Below are 25,677 nucleotides of genomic sequence, written 5' to 3'. Positions count from 1 at the left end.
TTTTCATTTAAAGATTTTTTAAAATTATTACTAATATTAATAAATAAATATAGATAATGCAGCTATTAATTGACACTTTCGCAGCGAGTGATTTTTCCGCAAATTTTCAACATAACGCGGGCAATTATTTGAGTTTCCGGCACATAATGTGCCGGTTTCCCTCAATGAAATCCATGAAATTTCAACAAATGGAAACGATATTTTTGAACTAATCAGGACCTGTTTAAAAAATTTTAAATTAACCCGTAACCCCCTAGTAAGTGTAACAACCGACGGGGAACCAAATTTACAGTTGAATCCGCGAATCTTTACCCGTGAGTCATCAAACGGCATCACGGGTAAAGATTCGCGGACTCAACTGTAAGAGGAGCAAATATTGTGATGTTCAGAAAACTTAAAGGTTACGTTCATGAACAATTTCCAGAACAGGTGTTATGCAAAAATGTTTTGCAAGTAGACAACGTCATTTCAATTATAACTAATATTGTCAATTGTATTCGTTCAAAATGATTAAAATATCGTGCGTTCATAGCATTTTTGGAAGAGTTAGAAACAGAACATACTGATGTCTTATACCACAATCATCTTCGATGGTTAAGTTTAGAAAAGGTTCTTAAAAGATGCTGTGAATTAGGGGAGAAAATTGCTTTATACGCCAGTCGATGAGAGCAACAACAGGATATTACCTCCGAATTATACTCACTGCATGGATTTTAATGAAATTTTGGGAATAGCCTCTACTTATCTCCTAATTCAAATTCTACCCTATGCCAACGTGCACTTGTATCTTGGGGGTGATCTTCCCACCCCTTCAAGGGTGTGGAAAAATTTTTGGTCAAAATAACCACGGAAGTCGCTAGAAAACCTAATTATATTCTATATCTTTTTTTAAACAATACTTTTGAGTTATTCGTGGTTGAAAATTGGCCATTTTCATTGAAAAATGACACCTTTTCGGACGGTTTTTTGCGAATACCTTAACTATGCCTCTAACTAAATAACTATATAAAACATTTTTGTAGCTTATAAGAAAACGAAGAGACTCGTTCATAAATCTTCTATTGTAGTTATAATACAAAAAGAGATAATGTGGTAGGTGAAAAGAGTTTGTTTTTTGGTGCATGCTCAAATCAGTGTATTCAACTTGAAATAACACAGAAACGGTCGATTTTGGGTGTATAATGTTACCAATACCAATAGTGCTTGAAAAGATCTTTAAAATGAGCAATATTAAATGTCGATTACATTCAAACTAAGTGAGAGGCTGCAAAAAATTGATGATTAATGTATTTTAAGAAAAAATGAGAAGTATATTTAACCCTTCATCCACCATAATTTAAATGCATTGTTTTCCTGATACAATACCTTTTATTACAGTGTTACTTTATGTTCAAAAAGTTGGACGGGTTTAAAATAAATGGTTTTTGAAAAACATAAGATCAAATTATAGAGTGCATTTTTAAACTCTCTTAAAAATCTTCATTTTTCTCCGTGTAACTTGTAAATGATAAAGAGATACAGTAATGAAAATTAAAAACAAAATTTTTATCTAAAAAACCTTACGTTTTTGTAAAGTATCTTGTTTTCGTATGTCTTATTATCATTTTCGAGTTATATGGAGAAAAAGGGAGATTTTTAAGAAAATTAAAAAATGCGCTCTATAATTTGATACTATTTTTTTTTTCAAAAACCATTCATTTCCAACCCGTTCATCTTTTTGAACGTAGAAGTAACACTATAATAAAATGTATTGTATGTACAAGAAAAACGGTGCATTTAAATTCTGGTTGATGAGGGGTTAAATATACTTCTCATTTTTTTCTTAAAATACATTAGTCATCACTTTTTTTGCAGCATATCTCGCTTAGTTTGAATTTAATCGACATTTAATATTAATCATTTTAAAGGTCTTTTCAAGAACTATAAAAGGTATTGGTAGCATTATACACCTAAAATCGACCGTTTCTCTGTTATTTCAAGTTGAATACACCGATTTAAGCATGCACCAAAAAAACAAACTCGTTACCGTCTCTTTTGTAAATTACTCTGCAATTCAAAAACATATTCCGATGTGCATCACTTTACGCTTTGACAGACAAAAAAAAGAAATTGGAAATAAAAGTTATCAAAACTTTAAACGCGATTTTCTCAAAACTACCTTTTTGAAAGTCGGTGGATATTGTAACTCAAAAGCTACCCTACTTGACAGATCCACCTAAAATTGTTCATAAATTTTCTTTAGGCATTTCGTGAGGTAACTCCGTCGAGATATTTTTTATGCTTATTTTTTGTTTAACGATAATAAATATGTTGATTTTTAACCTTTTTACAAAAAATTTCGTTATTTTGACTTCTGGGTGATTTAAAAATCTCAAAAATCGTTAAAACTAAAAAACTCGGAGAGCGTTGCCTCATGCTAATAAAATATTTTTGAATTTTTTGTTTCATATGATCCAATTACGAGTTCTGATGTATATTGCAAAAATGTTTTTTTGAGGTGTCTGTAAAAATTTGGCAGCATTGGCTTATTTTTCAATATTTAAACTTGAAATTCAAATTAAATTTTTTTTTAATTATACTAAATATGTTTATTTAATTTAAAAATAAAATACTTCTACCATAGTTTCAAATAAAATTCAAAAAAGGTGCTTGAAATGTTGATTTCAAACCATACCCCCACCCCCCTAACAAAATTAGTAAAAAGTTAAAAATTCGAACATGTTAGGGTAACAAATATTGCGGCCCTCGGTAATAGACCAAGAACATTTTGTGGCCCTTTCTAAAAAAAGTTTGCCCACCCCTGATATAGACCCATATCACAACGCTTGGTTGTCTTCCTCTATGACGTTCAACTGCCAAGTCTAAATTTCATATCTCACCAAAACGTTTTACCCTTATGCGCCCATCAGAGCCACCCAAACAAAACCTGGATTCATCACTGAATGAGACAAAATTCCATTGGCCATTCCAGTTTTGCCAAGCTCTGCACCATTCTAAGCGTCTAGCCTTATGATGTGGTGTCAAAGGTAACACCAAAAGCAGACGGTAAGCTCTCAGCTCTATTCCAAGGAATCTTTGATTAATGCCGTCCACACATGGGTCGATCAAAGACGCGCGAACTTCTAGACGTGTCTTGCTCGTCTTGCACGAAGTCTGCGGCACAAGCGATTGCTCTCTGCACACTTGTCGATTCAGTTTGCTCACATATTCCAACCAAGAAGAACGCATTTTTTATATACCAACCAAAATGACTATTTCGATCTGTAAAAAGTACGGTATTGTTACATTTTTAGTATAATTTGTATGCAATGAGCATTATACAATTGAGCGTATTTTTCTACTTCTTCAAAGAATTTTATAATAAACACCTAGAAACAAAAGTTCAATGTTTTCAGAATTTTATATTACAAACAATATATTTCCACAAAGCTACTAGCACTACAATCAACGAACATAACATTCACCGATCTTAAAAAAAACTAAAATCAAGAAAAAACGAAGGAAACAAATAAAATAAACTTCCCTCCATGACTGGAAACGCGCGTCTCACTCGAACTTTCTCGTGCGCTACCGGTCGCAAGGGACGAGAGTCACACAAGACGAGGAGATTTGCAATCCTAATCGCTCCGTCTACGGAGCTCAATGCAACAACGAAGGAACTTGAGCGGCAGGGAGAGATCTACGCGACTGGAATCGACTCGATAACTTCGAGCGTCGCGCCATGTGCGGACGGCCTAACTGTTCTTCTTGAGACTGCCCTTCCTGCCCGTCTATTTCTGACATCAAGAAGTCTCTGCAAATCACACCCTTGCAATATTCACAGAAATAATTTTTCTTATCTTTTTTATTTTTGCGAAAACAAAAATAAAAAACGACATTCATTTTAAAAATAACAAACTTCAATTAAAGGAAAGATAGCTTTATAACATATATATTTTTAGATAAGATTTAGGTACAAAGAGATACTTTTGATCCAAATAAATAACCGAATACGAAGTGTTGCATTTTTTTTACAATCAGTATATACAGTATGTCCCTGTAAGTTGTATCCATATGGAAAACTTTTTTATTATTAATTTTACGAAAAAAAGTTATTTCTTATAAAAAGCTCTGCATGGTCCAAAATCCAAGGTTCAACCATCAGATATCAAATTTTATGAATGTTATACAAGGTATGTCAAAAAGTTTGAATTTCACTAAAGAGTAAAGTAACTTTATCTACGACTGATACATAATATATGTATTATACTTGTGGTGTTTGCAATATAATGCCATATAATAATCCCTTAGGGATTAATAATGCGGGATTAATAGCTATTAATCCCTCTGGCACAACAATCACAAAATTCACCACGGAAGCAAAATAATCAACCTCAAAAAGTGTCACTGTCAAACGAATAGTATATTTGACAGTTTGTGTTGAGATGGACGAAAATGAAGAATCTTTTAATTGTACACCACCAGAAATTGTAGAACTAGCTACAGCAACAGCATCTACCTTAATACCTGAAACATCGAAATCCATTTATAATAAAACGTACGCAACCTTCAACGAATGGCGTGTTCGAAACAACGCGAAATCATTTTCCGAAAATGTTCTGCTGGCCTATTTCGCTGAATTAAGTGCAAAATATAAACCGTCTTCATTATGGTCATTCTATTCAATGATTAAATCTATGTTGAGAATAAACCATGACGTTGATCTGGAAAAATACGGCAAACTAAGAGCGTTTCTAAAGAGAAAATCGGAAGGATTTCAAGCAAAAAAGTCTTCCACTCTAACCCCAGAGCAAATTAGGAAATTTATTGACAAAGCTCCTGATGAAATTTATCTTTTACATAAGGTAAATATACATATTAATTGTACTATTACTAATTTTAATGTTTTTAACAAATAAAGTTGTTCATTAAAAATCTTAAATTAATTAATTTGTCGTAGATAACGTAGAGTATACTACTCGCAATAATGGCTCTCATTCCCTCGGAATGTTACTCCCTCGCCGCTAACGCGGCTCGGTTCGTAAATATTCCTCGGGAATAATAGCCATCATTATTGACTCGTGGTATAATCTACTATTATTTTTCACAATATTGAAAATTGCTACTATAAAAAGTTGTTTGGAATTAAAAACTAAAAATTATATTCTAATATATAAAAACTATATTCTAATATGCAATTAAATCCTTTTAATTAAAATTTTTTTTTTTTGAAAAATTATGGATAACTAACCTTATTTTCAGTTATTTCAATTCTGATAACTCTTTTATTGTTAATTTTACGAAAAAAGTGATTCTTAATAAAAAGTTCTGGATGGTCTAAAACCTGAAATTCAACCATCTTATATCAAATTTTATCAATTTTGTACGAGGTATGTCCAAAAAGATAAATTTAGATCTAAAGTAAAGTACCTTCATAGTTCAGAATATTTCAATTAGAAGGATATAATTACATACTGAAACATTGTTTTTAATTCTAAATAACTTTTTATAATAACAATTTTAAATATTGTGAAAAATACACATAGTTTACTGTTTATGAAATATTTTACTCTTGAGCGAAATTCATATTTTTTGACATTCATATTTTTTCGTATAAAATTGATAAAACTTGACATAAGATGGTTGTATTTTAGGTTTTAGACCACGCAGAACTTTTTATCACTTTTAATCAATTTTTTTCGTAAAATTAATAATAAGAGAGTTAACTGAATTGAAATAACTGAAAATAATGTTAGTTGACCATAATTAATTTTTTTTTCATTTAGAAGGATGTAATTGCATACTTGAATATAGCTTTTAATTCCAAAGAACTTTTCATTATAGCAATTTTCAATATTGTGAAAAATAAAGCTACTTTACTCTTGAGTGAAATTCAAACTTTTTGACATACCTCGTATAATATTCAAAAAAATTGATATTTGATGGTTAAATCTTAGATTGTGCAGACCATGCAGAGATTTTTATAAAGAATAACTTTTTTTCATAAAATTGATATTAAAAAAGTTTTCCATATGGATACAACTTACAGGGACATACTGTATAAGGTTTTGTAAAAAAGCGGACGATAGTCAACAACAATCGTATTCTGTTGAATTTAGTTAACCCGGAAAAAACAAAAAGGTATGTCAATTAGGTTCTTCACTTGTTTAATCAGACAATAATGTAAATAACTCACGTATTCCGGTAATATTTATTAAGTGTTGGTTGAATTCAACTACACGTCGAGCCCACTATGCAAAAAATAGTATAAGTGTAGAATAATCCTTGAAATTGGCCAATGACGGGACATTTTCGGATAGTGTTGCTATATTTGAAGAAGAAAATAACTTTGAATTGTTGATATAGTAATCAGAATAAATATTTTTAACAACAGACAAATGATTTTTCTTTTTCGCGGCAATGTCCTAAAAATAAACATTGGCAATCATATCGGCAATAATCATTTTGTTTGTGGCAACCCGCCAATTAGGCTATTGACTATGTGAAAAAAAGCGCTAGCAAGGAACTACAACGTGAAAGGGGTTTTATTGTATATGTTCTGTGGACCCCCAAATATGAAAAAAGCGTAAAGTGCAATGATTTAAAGGGGTGCGTTTTCGAGAAAGGGATGAATTAGTCCCTATGTACTAGGGCAGAGGTTCCCAAATTATTTTTTCTCGTAGACCACTTTCAAATTATTTTTTCTCGTAGACCACTTTAAAAAATTTACGGGTTTCGGTGGACCCCCTGCTGCTACATTTTTACCATATTCCAAAAACTCGTCCCAAATGTGAAGATCCATTCCCAAAATACATCTTCTTCTATTTGGCTGAAAATTTGCCCACATATATAGCCAAAACACAGGACTTTAAGTGGTTAAAACAATTTGTATTGTTTTACAATACAAGAAAAAATACATGCAATAATATCAGAGTCAAAATTATATAGTCCAGTCGGGTTAGCATTTGATCTTGCATGCCGAGCTACTCAAACAAGATTTCATTTTTCTAATCTTTACGGGTTCAATAGTAGTGTAAATTTAAAATCGCGAATGAATTCCGACGTTGCGTCAGCCGCCATCTTGGTTTTAAAGGAGAACCGTTTTTGCTCATTATCTCCGCCATTTTTAACTTTTCGACATATTGTTTTAATTATCTGTTTAATTTTGTATTAGGAATAGGATTGTATATTTGTTATTGCAACTGGCTGAATGGCTAATGTCTATGCCATTAAATATAAAAAAAAACTTTTCGACAAAAAGTGTAGGGATTGAAATTGTTGAAAATATGATTAATAAAAGATTAAAATAAATACAGAAAGGCGATTGAAAAGGTCTTTATGCCCAGGCTAATGCTATGGAACAATTAAGTGTAACAATACCGATCCCTAGCTTTGATACAACCAAAGGAGATGTTCGAAATATTTTGGGTATCATACAAGATAAAAAACAATAATTGACGGTTTATATAGAGTTGGTACGAAATACGGAACAATAAACACAATTTTTTCAAGAAATCAAATAAGAGAATTTTCTTAATTTCGAAGATGTTTCAGACGTTAAGCTGTCTCTAAGAGAAATTAGTACAAAAGATTCTAAATTTGGATTACAAGGCTTTATAAAATGCTACTACAATAAGAGATGCTCTTCAAAATTATGCAAGTGTAAAGATCTAACATATTGTACAACTCTAAATGCCATAATGTCTCAACATGTGAGAATAAAGACTAATTTTTTTATTTTAATTACAACAATATACAAACAATAAACATTAAAATTAAAAAATGACGTTTTATTAAACCTAATCTAATAAATTACGACATTTTAAGCTAGATCGGGGTTTGACTAGTCAAACACCGATTTCATAAAATTAAATTTCGACCTTTGTCTGCCCAACTTAGTCTCTCCTAGGTTAGACTAATCAAAGGCCGAAACTGTAATTTATTTCGGGCTTTGACTAAGACCGTCAGTCAGACCTGAGGATTGCCTAGTCAAACCTAGGAGTGCCTGAAATTCGGGCTTTGACTATAACAGATATAGCACAATGTTTACGAAAAAAGAAATGGGAAAATAGCTCAAAAATGGTGTGAATGGCCAAATTTGAAATATAGTATCTTAAGTACTGTGAGTCTTAAAGAGTTTTCCCAAACGTCATTTTGAAAAGGAAGAATAGAAGTCTTTTATGTAGCAAGGCCTATAGGTACCTATACCCCTGTGAGAAAAGTTACGGGGCAAAAAACAAAATCGCGTTCTTTCGTGTGTTTTTTTTGTTTTGTCTTTTGAATATATTTTTATTAAAACCTATTATTTTTGACTTTAGAAAGTGACATTTCGATATGAAATTTAATTTTGAATAACCTTTCTGTAGATGTATGTATATGTACCAAAAGTATATAAAATTCATCCTAATGCCCCTAGTGTACATGGACCAATTCATCGCTTACTCAAAAACACACCCCTTTAGATAGTAACACTTAACGGTTTTTCCATATTTGGCGGTTCAAAGAATATGTGAAACGATAAAACCCTTTTAACGTTGTAGTCTCTTTCAGTCCTCTCTTTTTGACACAATCAATAGCCTACATCGAGAGTTCTGTTTGCTCTTGGTACGCGTTTTTTACTTCATCAATTGTCTTGTTTGTTGTATTTACTAGAGATCCAAGATATGCGAATTCATTGATTTGCTCAAAGGTATAGTTGGTAATTTCGATTCTCTGTTGAACATTTTGAGGGTTTTCAGCAACCAAAATGTGTATTATTTTTATCCGTGTGTCCGTGTGTATTTAAAGATTAAGTAATCCTTCTTCACAAAGCTATGAAGAAATCTATTTTTCATGATTAAAATGTCTCCTAACCCAATGAAACATAATACTACAATAGGACCTTACAGTCTTATTAATATAGCACGGTCTGATTAGTTTTAATCAACATTTGATGCATTCATCTTTTATTACTCAAATAGGTATCTGACAACATTCTTGCTAATAAGACTTACCGGTGTGCACATGTTATTGTGAAGAGCCGAAACATTTATTATGTTGCAACAATACCGTCGTCAAGTCAATTATAAGACTTTCAGTCGTCTGCATTATTACTAAATATGGCTAATTACCAATGGTGCTATCAGTTATCAATTATACAGAAATCAAGTTTGCTACTTACTACCGAATTGTGTCAATGACGTAGGTACGTTTATTAATGTACAAGTCATTTACAGGTAAATTACTAGTTGTCGAAGGCTGTAAACAATACATTAACGTCTATTCTACGAATATCAAATTATTGTTAGATAACCTAATAATGTATTAATAATAGTTGTTTGTTTATTTTTATCGCCAGAAGATTTATATACTAGTGCTGCCATAAAATATTGATACAATTACTTAACTAAAAAAACTTTAAACTACTGGTTTAATTTAAAAAATTTTACACACTTTATCACAGACATAATGAACTACAAACCACATAAAAATGATCCAAAATGGCCACATTTGCGTGAATACAACACCGAAGTCTGTTATGACCAATGAAAATTGTCCATGATGATACCTTAATAGCCGAAAACGAAGATGACTTACAGGCCTACTACAAAAATTTAAAATAACCGCCGAAAAGTATAACCTGACACTATCGAAGAGAAAACACAATCGATGGTAATATCCAAGAACCCAATTATATGTAAATAAGTAGTGGACGACCATATAATCGAGCAGGTAATGTATTGTAGATACTTGGGTGTGGAAATATCTAGCGACAGGCATCTGTGGCAAGAAACAAAACAGCAGGCAACGAAAGCAGCGAGAATATCTGGTTTCCTGAGGGATATAATCTGGCGGAATAAATATATGAGCACCGAAAGCAAAGTCCGCATTTATAAGACATGTGCTAGACCCGTACTGACATACGCAGCTGAGACAAGGGCCGAGACAACAAAGACCAAACAAATAATGAGAACAACAGAGATGAAAACCCTAAGAACCGTAAGATGTATTACACTCAGAGATAGAATACGAAACGAAGACATATTGAGAGAGCTAGGCGTTCAAGACGTAGTGAGATGGACAAGAGCACGACAACGCATGTGCAGTCCCGGATTAAGAATCTCGAGGCCCCTAGGCAACCCAAGCTATGAGACCCCTTAAGAAACCTCCCCCTTCTCCCTGTAAAACCTCGGATAACCACCGCACGTCCATTCGAGTTTGTTCTCATAAATAACCTATAATGACTGTGAATCAGGAATACATTGTTTTCCCTGTAAGTCTTGAAGCTGGTATAAAATATTTGAACTGCACTAGTTCGTCTTCAATTTCAGGTTGAATAAAATCAGAATAGTTCTCATGCAGTTTTGAAGAACACTCCTTTATTTGAGTATCATTCATTTTTGGAAAAACACACAAAACACCAAATACTGAGTTAACTGACTCGTACGCTGTCAGCCGACGACTCAGTTGATTAATTAGCTTATCCAAAATTGGTAGATATGTTTCAACTTTCAACTTTTCTCCAACCTGTAGAAAAACTTCATTGGAATTTAGCATAATCAAAATGTAGTTTTCTTGCTCGCTCTCATTTACTCCTGTCGAAATATTCAGGGAATTGTAGGTCACAGGTCTTCTACTCGAAGCAAGCAAAATGATCTCTTTGCGATTGTAAGAACTCCAAAAGTGAATTTAGAAGCTGAACTGCAGTTTGAAGTTCAATCTATTCTCTCTGTAATGATTTACTGACTGCGTTCATACGTTCTACAATTGTTGTCCAAAACCCATTCATTATAAATGTTTCTTTTTTTGACATTTCTTTCAACAAACACTAGGGATGGGAAAAACCTACCTGTTTTAACCTAAAACCGGTTTTTTACTTCGCAATAACCGGTTTTACCGGTTGTTTTTTTGTCCCGGTTATAACCGGTTTTTCTTTTTAAAGTAAAAACCGGTTACTGGGTTTTTACGGTGATTAGGATTAGGTTAGGTATTATTTTTCATCCCATTCATAATTTTTATCCTCAAGTAATTATTCCAAACAAAACCATAATTCAAATTTTATTTTATAAATACAGAAGCAAACGGAAAGTGCAAACTCACATCAGCAAAAACAATTTTTATTCACAACAACTCACAACAACAAGTTTTATTATAATATTTCGTTGAAAAGGCATTTGTGATTATAATATTTACATAAGAAGTGATCTTGTAGTTGAAGTAGACGCAAACATCATCTATTTTTCACACTTGACTCTTGACATTGAAAGTGGGTGAATGACTTTTTCTGATTACCAAAAATAATGTTTGACTATGAATATCGAATTACCGATTACGAATACGAATCTCCAAGGATTTCGCTACGTTTTCAAAACGATACACCCATACAGTAAGTATTAAATTAGTTAAAATGTACCTATTATAAAAACGTGTTAAAAGAAATACATGATAATTTTTTTTGATAGTAGTAAAAATAAAAGATAAATTGCATTATCCAATTTATTTTTAAGTAAAATATTTTTGTTGATTTTAAATCCCATTTGAAAGAGTCTGGGAAATTTTTTATAAGTTGAAATGGTTGGGTTAAATTGTATATTATTGGAATATGTATATATTAATCTTACGCTATATTATATTTAAAATTATCAATAAAAATATAATAATAATAAAATAATAAATACATATAATATTTAATAGAATAAGAATAAAATGGTTTTATTACAAATTGTGTTTTATTTATATTGATATTGATGTTCTTTCGATAGTACTAATTTTGATCATATTGATATTTAGTATCGAGTCGAGTGGAGTATCGCAAACTAAAGTGCATTGTAAATGTAACATTGTAACCTATTGGATTAAAAAAAACAAAAACCGGTTTTCCAAAAACCGGTTTTTTGGCCGGTTATAACCGCCATGTTAAACCGTAAGCAAAAAAAACCGATATAACCGAAAACCGGTGTTTTGTCAAAAACCGCCATCCCTAACAAACACTTAGACTCATGAACGGTTTCAGATTTCTGAATAGTATCTTTACACAAGGCTCTTGTTTCACCAGCCCTTAACACTCATCTAGTGCTGCTTGTTCTTTTAAAGACTAGATTGTGGCGAATGGGATTGCTTAATGATAGCATCGTTGGATCGTTTCATTTAATCATTTGATCATAATTTCCGCAATGGTGGGTAGAGGCCGAGAAAAAGTTGTACACGGACTGAACAAACCGAAAATACGATATTGCTTTAACGCAACTTTCAGAAGCACTTGTTCTAACCAAATTAAGCGAGTGTTCGGCACAAGGAATGTAAATTGCAAGTTTGTTAATCTTAGATAAATGAGCCTAGAGACTATTGTATTGCCTGACATGTTTGCAAGATTGTCGTATGATTGTCCCCTCATGTCGTTTACATCAATGCCACAGTCGCTTAAAACGGTTAAAACAGCAGAAGAAAGATAGTATGGCTACTTATGGGTATGAATGTGAGAAAACGCTCATACACTTTACCATCAAATGAACTAAAATATCTTAACATAAAATAGTCAACTGGTCAACATGAGAGAAATCTTGTGTTGAATCCACACTTTAAGAAGAAGAAGAAGGTTTTCCAGTACCCTTATGTGGTTTTCCAGTACCCTTAAATAACATATGTATGTAGGATTGTAAATAGTTTACCTTATATTTTAAATTCACCTGTATATCATTTTTCTTAATTATTAGTACGAGAACGGGATAAGGGTCTCACATATGGACGTTGGCACAGATGTGCAGAACGAATTGGGGATTACGGCGACGGTAGCGGACTACTTTTAACTATATAGTTTTAGTTTATTGGAAAAAGACGGCGGCGGGTCGGTACATACTTTGAACCAATTTTAATTGGGTTCTTTCACAGGAAAAAAGAGATTAGCCTAAGAGGGTTGGTTTTAGCGTAGGGAACTAGAACGAATACATTTAGTCGATTATAACATCACAGTGACGACAGACGCGGTCTTAGGGATAATACTTAGAAAAAGACGAATTAAGACGGGTATTATATTGATTAGACGCAAATTATCTATAAATACATTTCTTTTTTGTAAGAATAAGAACACGTAATATTTTGGTCGCAATTACACACTTTTACACTTTTACATTTCGTCAATTTAATGGTATCAATAATTTCGTCATCTATTTTATTAATTAAAACTGTTAAACATCAAACGGACTTTTATTACGATTGTCTTTAAAGAAAACCTACATGTATATTTAGATAAATGGGAGTCTAAAAAGAATCGTACTCTGCAAGTAGCTTTAAAATGCCTAAGTAGTTCCCATTCCCTGTATCACCTTTAAAAGCTAATCCGCGAGTAGATAGAAGCTTAACCACAGAGACTACTCTTTTTAGAATAGGCTTTCTATGTGAACAAAAGTATACATTGTAATTTAGTTTTATACTTTATACGTCCACCATAACTTTTATGGTATTGCTCGAAATTTGAATTTTTCAACTTAATATGATTTATAGTTTTTATTTAATTCTAATTATTATTTTTTCGTTTTGGACCCTGAGAGGCCCCCTTCGGGGCCGAGGCCCCTAGGCAACTGCCTACTTTGCCTAATGGTTAATACCTCACTGCGCATGTGGAGAAACCGCGTAGATCGGATGGTCTCTAAACGTATGGCGCAATGGGCGAAGACACAGAAGCCCAACACCAAGCGACTCATAGGAAGACCCAAAAAACGATGGTACGAGAGCTGGAGCTCCGGATGGCAGCAGAGACTGTTACAGAAGAAACAGGACATAGTCCCATTACAAGAAGAAGAAGAAGAAAATTGTCCAGAGCTTCTACTAGCGCCTGCTTCAATGACAAGTCGCCTTCCCTATTTGCCACCAACACCACATCATCAGCATGCATTAAACGGGATGTTACCCTATAGTTTCGCTGTTATCAGGTCCAAAACCAATGGACGACCACCATCCAAAACCGTTGTGAAGTGCTTTTACCATATGCCCAATGCCCATGCCTGGCATTCTCTCATAACATCTTAGAGAAACACGATGTGCATTTTTTTAAATTTTCAAAATATTACGTGTATTGTATATAAAATATGTTTGTTAACAGTGTAATGTTTAATAATTAAAAGTGCTTATTGAAAATGGCAAACAGCCGAAACGTCTAAGCAAAATCAAGTGTTTTATTTATAACAGACCGCAAACCCAGGAATTAAAAACCAACTATTTAAAAATTCACGGTCAGGAAATAAGCAATATTATCAATATATAGAATCATAAGATTCGATTCCAGCAATAAAATTGGTGGTAAATAACTTTTCCCAGAAATGGCCTATTCTCCGATAATCTGTCTAGACTATAATTGTAAAGGGTTTTTACACCAGAGATCTGAGGCTTAGCCTAGTAACTATACATTTTAATCTGTTGTTTGGCAATTACTTTTCTGTGAAGGATTTATACCTATAGGACGAATCTCTGATGATTGCACGTAATGTGCTGAAAGTACTTAGCTAATTAATAAAAATGTTCTTACAAACTATCAACTTTTTTGAGAACATACACCTGCTTGCCGGCTTGCCCTACTTAGAAGTGTGTACAAGTCATACAGTCTTTTTCAATTCTTTATCAATTACTCTCTTCCATAATTTCGTCGTGGTATAAGAAGTTTTTTTGGCCTTGTAGTTTGTACATTGTTGTATATTTCCCTTGTTTTTGTCGACAGGTCTGGATACTTAGGTCTGGATCCCGCGTATGAAAAAAAAGTTGATTAATAGCAAGCTGAAAATTTGTTAATAGCTTAAGGGTGTCTAGTCGGATAAACTTTGATATATGAGAACACTGGAATAGGGGGCAGTTTTAATTGTGGAACAGGTTAAAAATTTGGAACGGTCAGACCACGAAAACGGCACATTTATTTTGTCCGACAGAACAGACTTAAACTCTCCGAACAGAGATTAAACTCTCATGCAAAAATCAGACTGTTATTTATCACCTGTCATAATTCCTGTCATTTGACATATTCTACATGTTCCACCCATTAAAACGCCCATTTGGTGATAAATAGCAGTCTGATTTTTGCATGAGAGTTTAATCTCTGTTCGGAGAGTTTAAGTCTGTTCTGTCGGAAAAAATAAATGTGCCGTTTTCGTGGTCTGACCGTTCCAAATTTTTAACCTGTTCCACAATTAAAACTGCCCCTGTTCCAGTGTTCCCATATATCAAAGTTTGTCCGACTAGACACCCTTAAGCTATTAACAAATTTTCAGCTTGCTATTAATCAACTTTTTTTTCATACGCGGGATCCAGACCTAACTGTTTCTCCATTCGTCTGGCATGTGTTCAACTTCCATAATTCTATTAAATAAACCTGTTGGTAAATTTGTTCCTGTCTCTCCTAATGTCCTCCACAATTCCCAGGAATATCCTAGGAATGATATTGTGGCTAGACAGCTCAATTGCTCTGTCTGCAAAACTAAATACAACATTTTTTTATGACTTATTTTAATAGGTACGTTAGTACCTATTAAAATTTAAATATTTTCCGGACCAATGTTGGACATAAATCGTCTGAAAGATTCTGAAAATATTTTTAAAATTTAAACCCAATTAACTGGTTTTGATGGGAAATAAGCCACAATTTTACTAAAAAAATGATTTTATTAACGTTTCGACGTCCAAATCGGATGCCGTTGTCAAAATACAAAAAATATTAATGAATTGATATTTGATTGAAACTATTTTTTTTTGTATTTTGACAACGGCATCCGATTTGGACGTCGAAACGTTAATAATATAATTTCTTAGTAAAATTGTGACTTATTTCCCATCAAAACTAGTTAATTACAAAAATGTCACAAGAAAATAACTTCAGAACAACATTAAACTCAATGTTACTAAAGATCACCAATCGGATGTTGTATATAAAGTCAATTGTAAAGACTGCGATTCAACATATATTTGGCAAACACACCGATATCTACATAGAAGGGTTGTTACACACAAACATAGTGAACAAATCAACATATTAAACACTACATCCTTAGTCAAGCATTCAAAGTCTTTTGACTTTGAAAATGTACAGATTAAAAAAAAGAAGAGAACTATAGCAAAAGATATATATTGGAGATGTTTCACATAAAGATAGATCAAAATTGAATCAATAACAAGACCGACATCAAGGATCTCTCCAATTAAATATTTATCACAACTTATAATCTGAAATCTGAGTTTTCCGTAATGCACCATTGGCAGATAGATATTTATCTTAAGTCTCCATAACTCATACTCTTCCTTAAATTTCCTTATCTATGCCCTCCCAGTCTGATGCAACAATTACTTGGTCATGTATATCAATCTAATATTAATTTGTTTTCTTAAATCATAAGACTTCTTCTATTTACTGTTAATTGTATTAATATGATCATTCTTATAAATAAGAGAAATCTCTCGAAATAATTATAATAAAATATCAATGACAAACGTTATTATTACACGGGCATTTAACACAACATTTATTACTCCATTTGGGACCGATTAAGCCTTATTTTCAATCAAAAGACAACATATTTTTTCAGGTCATATTCAACATTGGAAACCGCTTCTAACTGATAGTTTTTCACAATTTTGGTGAAGGCATCCCTGCCAGATGGTACTTCTTTATACACAAGCTACAGTACTCTTTCACCAAAACTATTCCAAGATCATCGACGTACCAAAGTAGGTCGACGCAAGAGCGTACCACTCTCTTCATTTTCAACCAGCCGGCTGTTGTCGACGACCAGTACCACCAAGTAGTACCGCATTTCCTACGAATTGTGATAGTACGTTACATTCGAGCAGTACAGTTCGAAATTTGTGCGTGTCGGAGCGGATTTTCGGTACTTCTTGACACAAGTGACGCGTCTTCGTCTAGTCGAGAGTCTGGCTGTCTGTTCCGGTGCTATCGGTACTACTTGACAACTTGGTGCTTTACCGAACCTGTTACCACAACATTAGTGACTTGAAGTATGTTCTGTTTTGTTCTGTTATGTAAATTTAGAGAAACTAGTACTTAATAGCAGTACTATACATACTGTGAAATGAAATCTATACTATATTCTAAATTTTTTTTTAAATGTTATATTGAAAATTAATGATAATATAGGTAATAAAAGTACTTAAATTGGTTACAGGGAGTATTATAAGTTTTGGAAACGCTTTCTTTTTTAATTATCTCCACAGCGTTTTGTCTTTCTTTGCTTTAATTATGCCTGTCATAATATGTTTGAGAACGGTCTTTTCTTTTTGTCATATTTTTTATTCCATTACACTTGCATTCTCCATATTTTGTACGTGAGAGCTCAGTGTAATTATTTTTTCGATTGTATACATCTATACATGTATACGTTTCCCCTTATTCTGTCTCTTTTAGTTTGTCCTTGTGGTTACTTCAGATGGTCGCAGTTGTTTTTTCTGTAAATAATACTTAGAAAACCAAAAATTAAGAGTGGTCTTTCTATTGATTTGAAAACATTTATCCTTGTTATTGTCTATGGATTTATTTCCTACTCTAAGATAGAGGTTTAATCATCTGTGTGTTTTTATTTTTGATCTTTATTTCTTGTCTACTATTCTTACCTTTTCTACTAAGTACTAGGCACTGGTAATTTCTGACTTGTTTCATATTTACTTTTTCAATTTTGATACTTATTTTTTTCCTGTTCATGCTCTACTGCCTTAAATTTTGTCTTGATTTAGTTTCTTGTAATGACATTTATATTATGTATCAAAATTATAAAAATACTGTAAAACTTTCAAAAATGTGCAGCTTAGCTCTATGTTGCTAATATCAGTTACACAAGATTTTTCTTTTTATATGCGTTTTTTGTTTATCTGTGTCGTACAATTTTACTTGTAGATTAAAACTGATGATAACAAGGAAATTGGCAATATCCTTGTTTTTATAGACTATACGAGGTTGGCTTCTCTTGTTACATTTCCATAAATTTTTATCTTAGGTCATACCAATACCAATCCTCTTTACTGACATGTCCTACCTAAGCGCCTTCCTCAGGTCTTCTTTGGTCTTCCTCTTCCACTCCCCAGGAACCCACGAATCAGCAATTACTCTTTGTATTGGGTGATTAACTTCTCGACATTGAACATGACTAAACAATCTTATCTTTCCAACTCATTCTTCAAATGATGAATTCAGAATGTCTGCTCATAAGCATCATAAAGAGGAGAAAAACAGAATAAATCGGCCATATAAATCGAGGACCTAAATACGCCTTATAATGCAAGGAAAAGTGGAGGGAAAGGGATTGACTGGTTGAAAGAAACTTTCATGGCTGCGTAATATTAGACAATGGTGTGGTTCCACAGTAGAAGAATTATTTCGCGCAGCAGCCAATAGAGAGAGGTTTCAGGAAATTGTAAACATGATGACGGCCAACGTCTGAATACAGACATGGCACCTAAAGAAGGAGAAGAAACCATCTTAACCTATGCTCTCTCATTTTAACATCCATTGATGCCACCCCTAACCTTCGCCTAATACACGTATTTTTAATTTTATCCTCCTTTGCCACTCTACTCATCCATATAAGCATTTTCATCTCGGCCACATTCATTCGTTGTTCCTCTTCCTTTTTAACTACTCAACATTCAGTTCCGCACATCATAGGTGATCTTATGACTGTTTTATAGAATTTTCCCTTCCGTTTCATTGAGATTTTTCTGTCACACAATACACCACTTGCTTCTTTTCACTTCATCCATACAACTCTAATTCTACTGCATTCCCGGAGTATATACAAAGAGTATAGGCAGATTAAAAAGACTGGGCGACAAAACACGACTCTGTCTTACTCCACGTTTGATGGGTAGTTTTTCAGTACGACTATCTCCAATTTTGATGCAGTCTACTTGATTTTAATATAAGTATTTATGCAGTGTTATATGGTAGTGGTCCTATCGAAAAGTATATCGTGTTGCACTCAGTCGAATGCCTTCTCCAAGTCGATGACACGAACATAAACGTTTTTTCGGATCTCACAACTTTTTTGAAAGAGTTTAAGTTGTTAAGATTCTTGTGGAGTTTTAAACTGCCGTGATTTTTAAAACGTTTTTATATACTTCATTTGTTTTTTTCTCTATGTTCAGAAAAATCTTGTAATCGAGTTTAAACATACTTTCAGACTAACTAGATATCTGAAAATTTCAGAATAGCTCAGAACTAGATCACAATGCAATATTTAACATGTTTTACATGGATGGAATAGGTTTTTTATTTTGAATTTTAAGCCATTTATCCATACAAATGATGTAATGACATTTAGATCCCGTTGTAAATTACGTTAGTCAACAGCGAATATAGCTCAGTGGCAGAGTGTTCGACTACATATCGAAGGTCCCCCTGTTCAAACACGGGTGTTCCCTATTTGCTAATTTTTTTAGTTTGCTAATAAGCATATTAATATTTCATATTTATTCAATAATATAATATTAGCCATATTAGGGTGTATATCACAATTATTCTTTCGAAACATGTTTCATTAATTTTTTACCATTTTAAACATTTCCTTTGACTTATATGAGTTTAAAATCAATTACAAAATTGTAATACAGTAAAATCTCGATATAACGGACTAATCGGGGGGACGGGATATCCGTTAAAGCCAAAAGTCTGTTATACAAAAATAGGTTTAAAATAAATCAATTTTTTTTTAAATATGTACTGTGCTTAGATACAGTGTACTAATCTGTAAGTTAAAAAAGGTATCAAGTTTTTTTGCCACTTTTTTACTTTTCAACATCATCTAAAAACTTTCTGGAATACACTCATTTGGTTGCCAATATTCATTGATTCATGGGTTTAATAAGCGATGAATTTTTTGGCAAAAATATTCTTTAAAAAAATCCTATTTTTGAAAATATCTGTGGTGAACCATGCTTATTATAACTATAGCAGTATGAAACGGGTAGATGATGCAATATATCTTTGACAATGACACCTCTAGGTTTACGAGATTTGGCAAGAATTATAACAGTCAATCCATGCGATCCATCGGCGTTAGCACAAAGCAGTGCCAGATCGACTCGATTTTTCATATTTTTTTTGCATTCGAGCAGTGCAATTCGATTTTTCAAATTTTTTTGCATTCAAATTTTTTTTTACATTTGATAGGATTTTTTGTCCGTTATATCCAAAGTCCGTTAAATAGAGGTCCGTTCTATCTAGGTTTTACTGTATTTTGATTGTGTATTTTTCTATTTATCTGCTGTGATATGTGTATTTGAGTTTCTAAGGGGGTTGAAATAAATCGTACTTTCAAATATATTATTTCAAATATCAAACTTATTTTTTCGGACTTTTTAAAATTTGATAACATTTAGCTATTTATATAACTACACCTTGAGAAAAATTACACAATATAAAAGTATAATTCGAACCTCGCGTGAACGATATCAATAATTTGTAGCACTTCACGGTAAAGAGAGTTTTCATCTCCTCAGTATCGTTTAGTAGGAAACTAATAATTGATTCTGAAGCTCACCTCCGGAATCGATATTTTTTGTTCTGCATCGAGACACATTTGGCATTGTTCCATAAGCAATTCTGATTCAAAACATGCGAGATGGGAATAACAAAGAAGGCCTTAAAATATTGCTTTCTAAAAACAATTAATAATTGTCTCTTTTCAAACCGGTGTTTTGTCAGAGAAACGAAATGAATAGATGGTTTACATATAGACAAGTACATTTTTCAAAGCCGGGTTATAGAAAAAACAATTTGAGTTGGGGCATATTTATAATGTTCTCATACAATGTTGACATGAAAATATTAGAAATTTTTTACAAATATACACTGCGCGTCAGAGAAAACGGGCACCCCACAAAATGGGTCATTTTTGATGTCTAGAATTTCCAAAACCTGTTATCCGATTTAAGTTATTTATAGATTATATAGATAGTTATTTCGCATTTTTGACATACAATTAAAAATTTTATATTCGCCATTGGCGTGCATACGGGTAATATGACCTGGTAATATGACCCGTATGCACGCCAATGGTGAATACAAAATTTTTAATTGTATGTCAAAAAATGCGAAATAACTACTTCTTAAAACCTACCAAATTTCATTTGCATGTATCAACCGGTTTTAGAGCAATAAATAAATCGTCAATTTGTAAGAAAAATTCAACATGGCGCATCTCGGAAACGAAGCATTTGCGGACATATGTTTATAAAGCAAACGGTCATTATTATTTTATGCAGAATTGCCCCTTAAAGTTTGTCGCATTTATTTAGAAGCACCCTGTATTGATAAAGAACATGGCTAGTTTCTAACTTTTTTATTATCTAACATAAGCAAATGAATAAAAAAAGAATGTGTGTGTACTTTGTACGCACGTAAGAAGATATTCTTCTATTATATAATAGGTAATTTAAACGAAGTAAATATACTTAAAAGGTTATTTGTACTTATTTTATTTAAAAATCAAACTAACTTTCTTATCTACCACTTTCAAAAAAGAAGAATATCTTCAAAAATTATATAATAATATACTTACAATCATAAAATCTATAAAAAAAATAAAAAAATAATAACTTGCTTGGGGCTTGGACCCACTTCACGTCTACCGCGCCGTACGAAAGTTGACGGCATTTCAAACTGCACCACATTCGCGTATACGTCATGTAGGAATATACACAAACTAAACGTTTGCACCATAAAGGCTATAGCGGGATAAGATGGTCAAAAATGCCCCCGCACCGATCAGCCCCGCTACTTATGTTTTCGATAAAGGATATGAAATTATGCCCTCATGCAAATTTTTAGCTTCCCAGAGGTCCGAAAACGTCTTAAATCGAGAAAAGAAGAATTTTTAGGTTTTATTTTTTTGTGAGCGCAATTTTACTTTAAAAAATCTGAAAAAATTCAAGAGGTTGTATCTTTCGAATACAAAACAATCTATTTTTTTTCAGATTTTTCTAATGAAAACTGAGCCCAGGAAAAATTTTTAAAATTTTCAAAAAAATTTTAGGTTATGATAATATGATTTGGCCAACTTTTAAATAGTATTTATTTGAGTACTTTTTGCCGTTTTTTTAAATGGCAGAGGCATAATTTTTAATATCTGAGCGGAAAGAACTAAAAATCGAAAAAACCGTTTTGGCTGTCTCGAGATGCATCTCGGGACAGCCAATTTTAGGATTTAGGATCCTGACTACAACAACTGGAAAAAACTAAAATTGTGAATTTTGTCATAAAATTTGCTATGTGGGGTTATACTAATATTTGGAACAACTTTTCCAAATAGCATCGATATCTGTAACGCGAAGCAAATTGAATCGCATATCGAAAATTCACCCCGTTTGTGGATTCGCAGTAGGCTGCGTTTAAAATTTAAAGTTCAGTTGACTATTTTAAAAATTGTGAACCATCACGCTGTATGACTGTGCAAAATTTCAAATCTGTATATATTTTTATAGCCGAAACATAGGGGTGTCTTCTTCTAAAATGCGACACACTATGTCTTATCAATTTGACAATTTATTGCAATTAATATAGTAGTATGTTTTATAGATTAAAAATATACAGTCAAAGTATTGACTAATTCACTAATTTTATCATAAAAAGTTCAAATTGATTGCATTGAAGTATTGAACTAATTATTAATGTGTATTAATAATGTGTATATAATTATGTGTAATAATAATATAATATATAATATATACAGTGAGTTTTATGTACGGAAACCCTCAATTATCTCCGAAATGGCTTGCACGATTTTTATGGATTGTGGTGGTTGGGGTTTTCTAATGTGGCCGATATTATAGTAATACTTACATTGTTGTCAGATCTTCCGTTTTTCTGAAAATCTAATTAACTTTGTTATTTAAAATGGAACACCCTGTATATTTTTCGCGTTTTGAAGTCCTTAAGAAATACTGATTATTTTCCATGTTTTATTCCCTATACCTAAAGGCCATAATTTCGAAGTTATTGCTACATTTATTTAAAAAAAAAAAACTTTTTAAACAAATTATAAAAATCAATTTTTTCGTCCTGCGTAGACATTGTTTTACGTTCTTTGGACCATTGGGAACAAAAAAGTTCTCTTGTAATTTTTCTCTAAAGTTAATCGTTTTCGAGTTATAAATAATTTAAAACTGAAAAGAAATCGAATAATTACGATTTTCAAGGTTAAAAAACACAAATAAAAAATATTATTTTTGAAACTGCCAAGTATAGAAATTCAAGCTAAAGTCTTATTTTATCAGTTACCAATAAGTAATTTGAGCTTGTTTCATTCTAAAATATTGCTTTTTAGTTGTTAATGCAGCCCCATCGCCCGTCCTCTCATATGCGCTTCATTAATATTTATTAAAAATCAGTGTTTTAGAATAAAACGTACCAAAAAATTTTATAGCGAGTCCCTGGAAGAAGGGTTTGGGTACTCCGCAGTTTCAAAAATAATGTTTTTTATTTTTGTTTTTGAACCTTGAAAATCGTCATTATTCGATTTTTTTTCAGTTTTAAATTGTTTACAACTCGAAAACGATTAACTTTAGAGAAACATTACAAAAGACCTTTTTTTGTTCCCAATGATCCAAAGAACGTAAAATAATGTCTACAGGCCGAAAAAATTGATTTTTATAATTTCTTTAAATTTTTTCTTAAATAAATGTAGCAATAACTCCCAAACTATGGCATTTAGGTATAGAGAATATAACATAAAAAATAATCAGTATATCTTAAGGACTTCGAAACGCAAAAAATATACTATTTTTATTTTTTTATTTGAAATAAGAAAGGTTTTATTTGAAATAAGAAAGTTCATTGGATTTTCAGAAAAACGGAAAATCTGACAACAATGTAATTATCACTGTAATATCGGCTGCATTAGAAAACCCCTACCCACCAAAACCTATGAAAAACGTGCAAGTCATTTCCGAGATACTTGAGGGTTTTTATACATAAAACTCACTCTGTTTATTATAATAATTATAATAATATTAATTAATTATAATATTAATTAGTTCAATATTTCAATGCAATCAATTTGAACTTTTTATGATAAAATTAGTGAATTAGTCAGTATTCTCATTGTATATTTTGAATCTATAAAAAATACGACTATTAGTTGCAATAAATTATCGAATTGATAAGATACAGTGTGTCGCATTTAAGATGAAGACACTCCTATGTTACGGCTATCAAAATATATACAGATTTAAAATTTTGCACAGTCATACAGGTTGATGGTTCAAAATTTTTAAAACAGTCAAATTTTAAACGCGGCCTACTGCGAATCCACAAACAGGGTGAATTTTCGATATGCGATTCGATTTGCTTCGCGTTACAGATATCGATGTTATTTGGAAAAGTTGTTCCAAATATTATGATAACCCCACATACCAAATTTTATGACAAAATTCACAATTTTAGTTTTTTTTTTCAGTTGTTGTAGTCAGAATCCTAAATCCTAAAATTGGCTGCCCCGAGATGCATCTCGAGACAGCCAAAAACGGTTTTTTCGATTTTTTCGTTCTTTCCGCTCAGATATTAAAAATTCTGCCTCTGCCATTTAAAAGAACGGCAAAAAGTACACAAAAAAATACTATTGAAAAGTTGGCCAAATCATATTATCATAACCTAAAATTTTTTTGAAAATTTCAAAAATTTTTCCTGTTTTCATTTTTCATTACAAAAATCTGAAAAAAATTAGGTTATTTTATATTCAAAAGATACAACCTCTTGAATTTTTTTAGATTTTTTAAAGTAAAATTGCGCTCACAAAAAAATAAAACCTATAAATTCTTCTTTTCTCGATTTAAGACGTTTTAGGACCTCTGGGAAGCTATAAATTTGCATGAGGGCATAATTTTATATCCTTTATCGAAAACATAAGTAGCGGAGCTGATCGGTGCGGGGGCATTTTTGGCCATCTTATCCCGCTATAGCCTTTATATGAATTTAATAAAATTATTAGTTTGATTTTTGTCGAAATAAAATACAACAAAATATAGAGTAAGAAAACGATATATGAGATGAAGATTTGCAGAAAGTTTGTTCGTAATCAGATTATGTAAATTAAAGCATTGCCTACTAATAGGTAACTACATTATTTTGTTTACATTTTCCAAATAGATAGGTATTGAAACTATTAGGTATTTCCAACTGAAACATTTAGAATTACGTACCTGCGGCTTTTCAAAACTATTTAAAAAGTCACTATAACTATAAATTTGATTTTATTTCTGTCCCCACATCAATAAAAACTAATATTATACAATATTTTTGTTTACCGATAACCTCCATATTGAACAATTATTGACAGATCATTTCAAAATTTCAACACCCAATCAGAGCCCGTATAACGACTAATACCATACTGTCGGTGTGCGCATGCGCGCGGATCAATCAAATTTTACCCTCAATCGATTCGCCGCTAAAGAAGAATATCTTCAAAAACAGAATATTAAGAAAACCTGAGGCTATAGTTGGGCTTTGATTTCAGTATTTTATAAATGCTAGAATATTCCACAGGGTGTGGTGAACTTTGAGAAAAAAACACAGTTTGATTGGTACACCCGGTATGGTATATTACAATTTACCTGTCGATAGCAACAATATTAAACAAAATAAACTGCAAATTACAATTTAATATTTGTAATAATCACTCCAAGATATATGAAAGGACTCAAATAGGTTTATGAACTGAAATTCCCCTTTAATAG

General features: G+C 32.2%; 1 protein-coding gene across 4 annotated transcripts in view; it reads left to right on the top strand.

Moving 5' to 3' along the window:
* Positions 1 to 16,697: 16,697 nt before the first annotated feature.
* LOC114332856 (uncharacterized) overlaps positions 16,698 to 25,677 on the top strand; it is a 348,079-nt gene continuing 339,099 nt past the window's right edge. Inside the window, exon 1 of one of the 4 annotated variants that reach the window (XM_028282646.2) lies at positions 16,698 to 16,950. The gene's annotated coding sequence lies outside the window, so the exon portion shown is untranslated. The remainder of the gene's footprint in view (positions 16,951 to 25,677) is intronic. The other 3 variants (XM_028282668.2, XM_050652319.1, XM_050652320.1) reach the window with 3 other exon arrangements.

This window comes from Diabrotica virgifera, chromosome 5 (assembly GCF_917563875.1).
Source record: "Diabrotica virgifera virgifera chromosome 5, PGI_DIABVI_V3a".
NCBI lineage: Eukaryota > Metazoa > Arthropoda > Insecta > Coleoptera > Chrysomelidae > Diabrotica > Diabrotica virgifera.
Note: the sequence above shows the minus strand (reverse complement) of the source record. Positions and strands in the feature narration are given on the sequence as shown.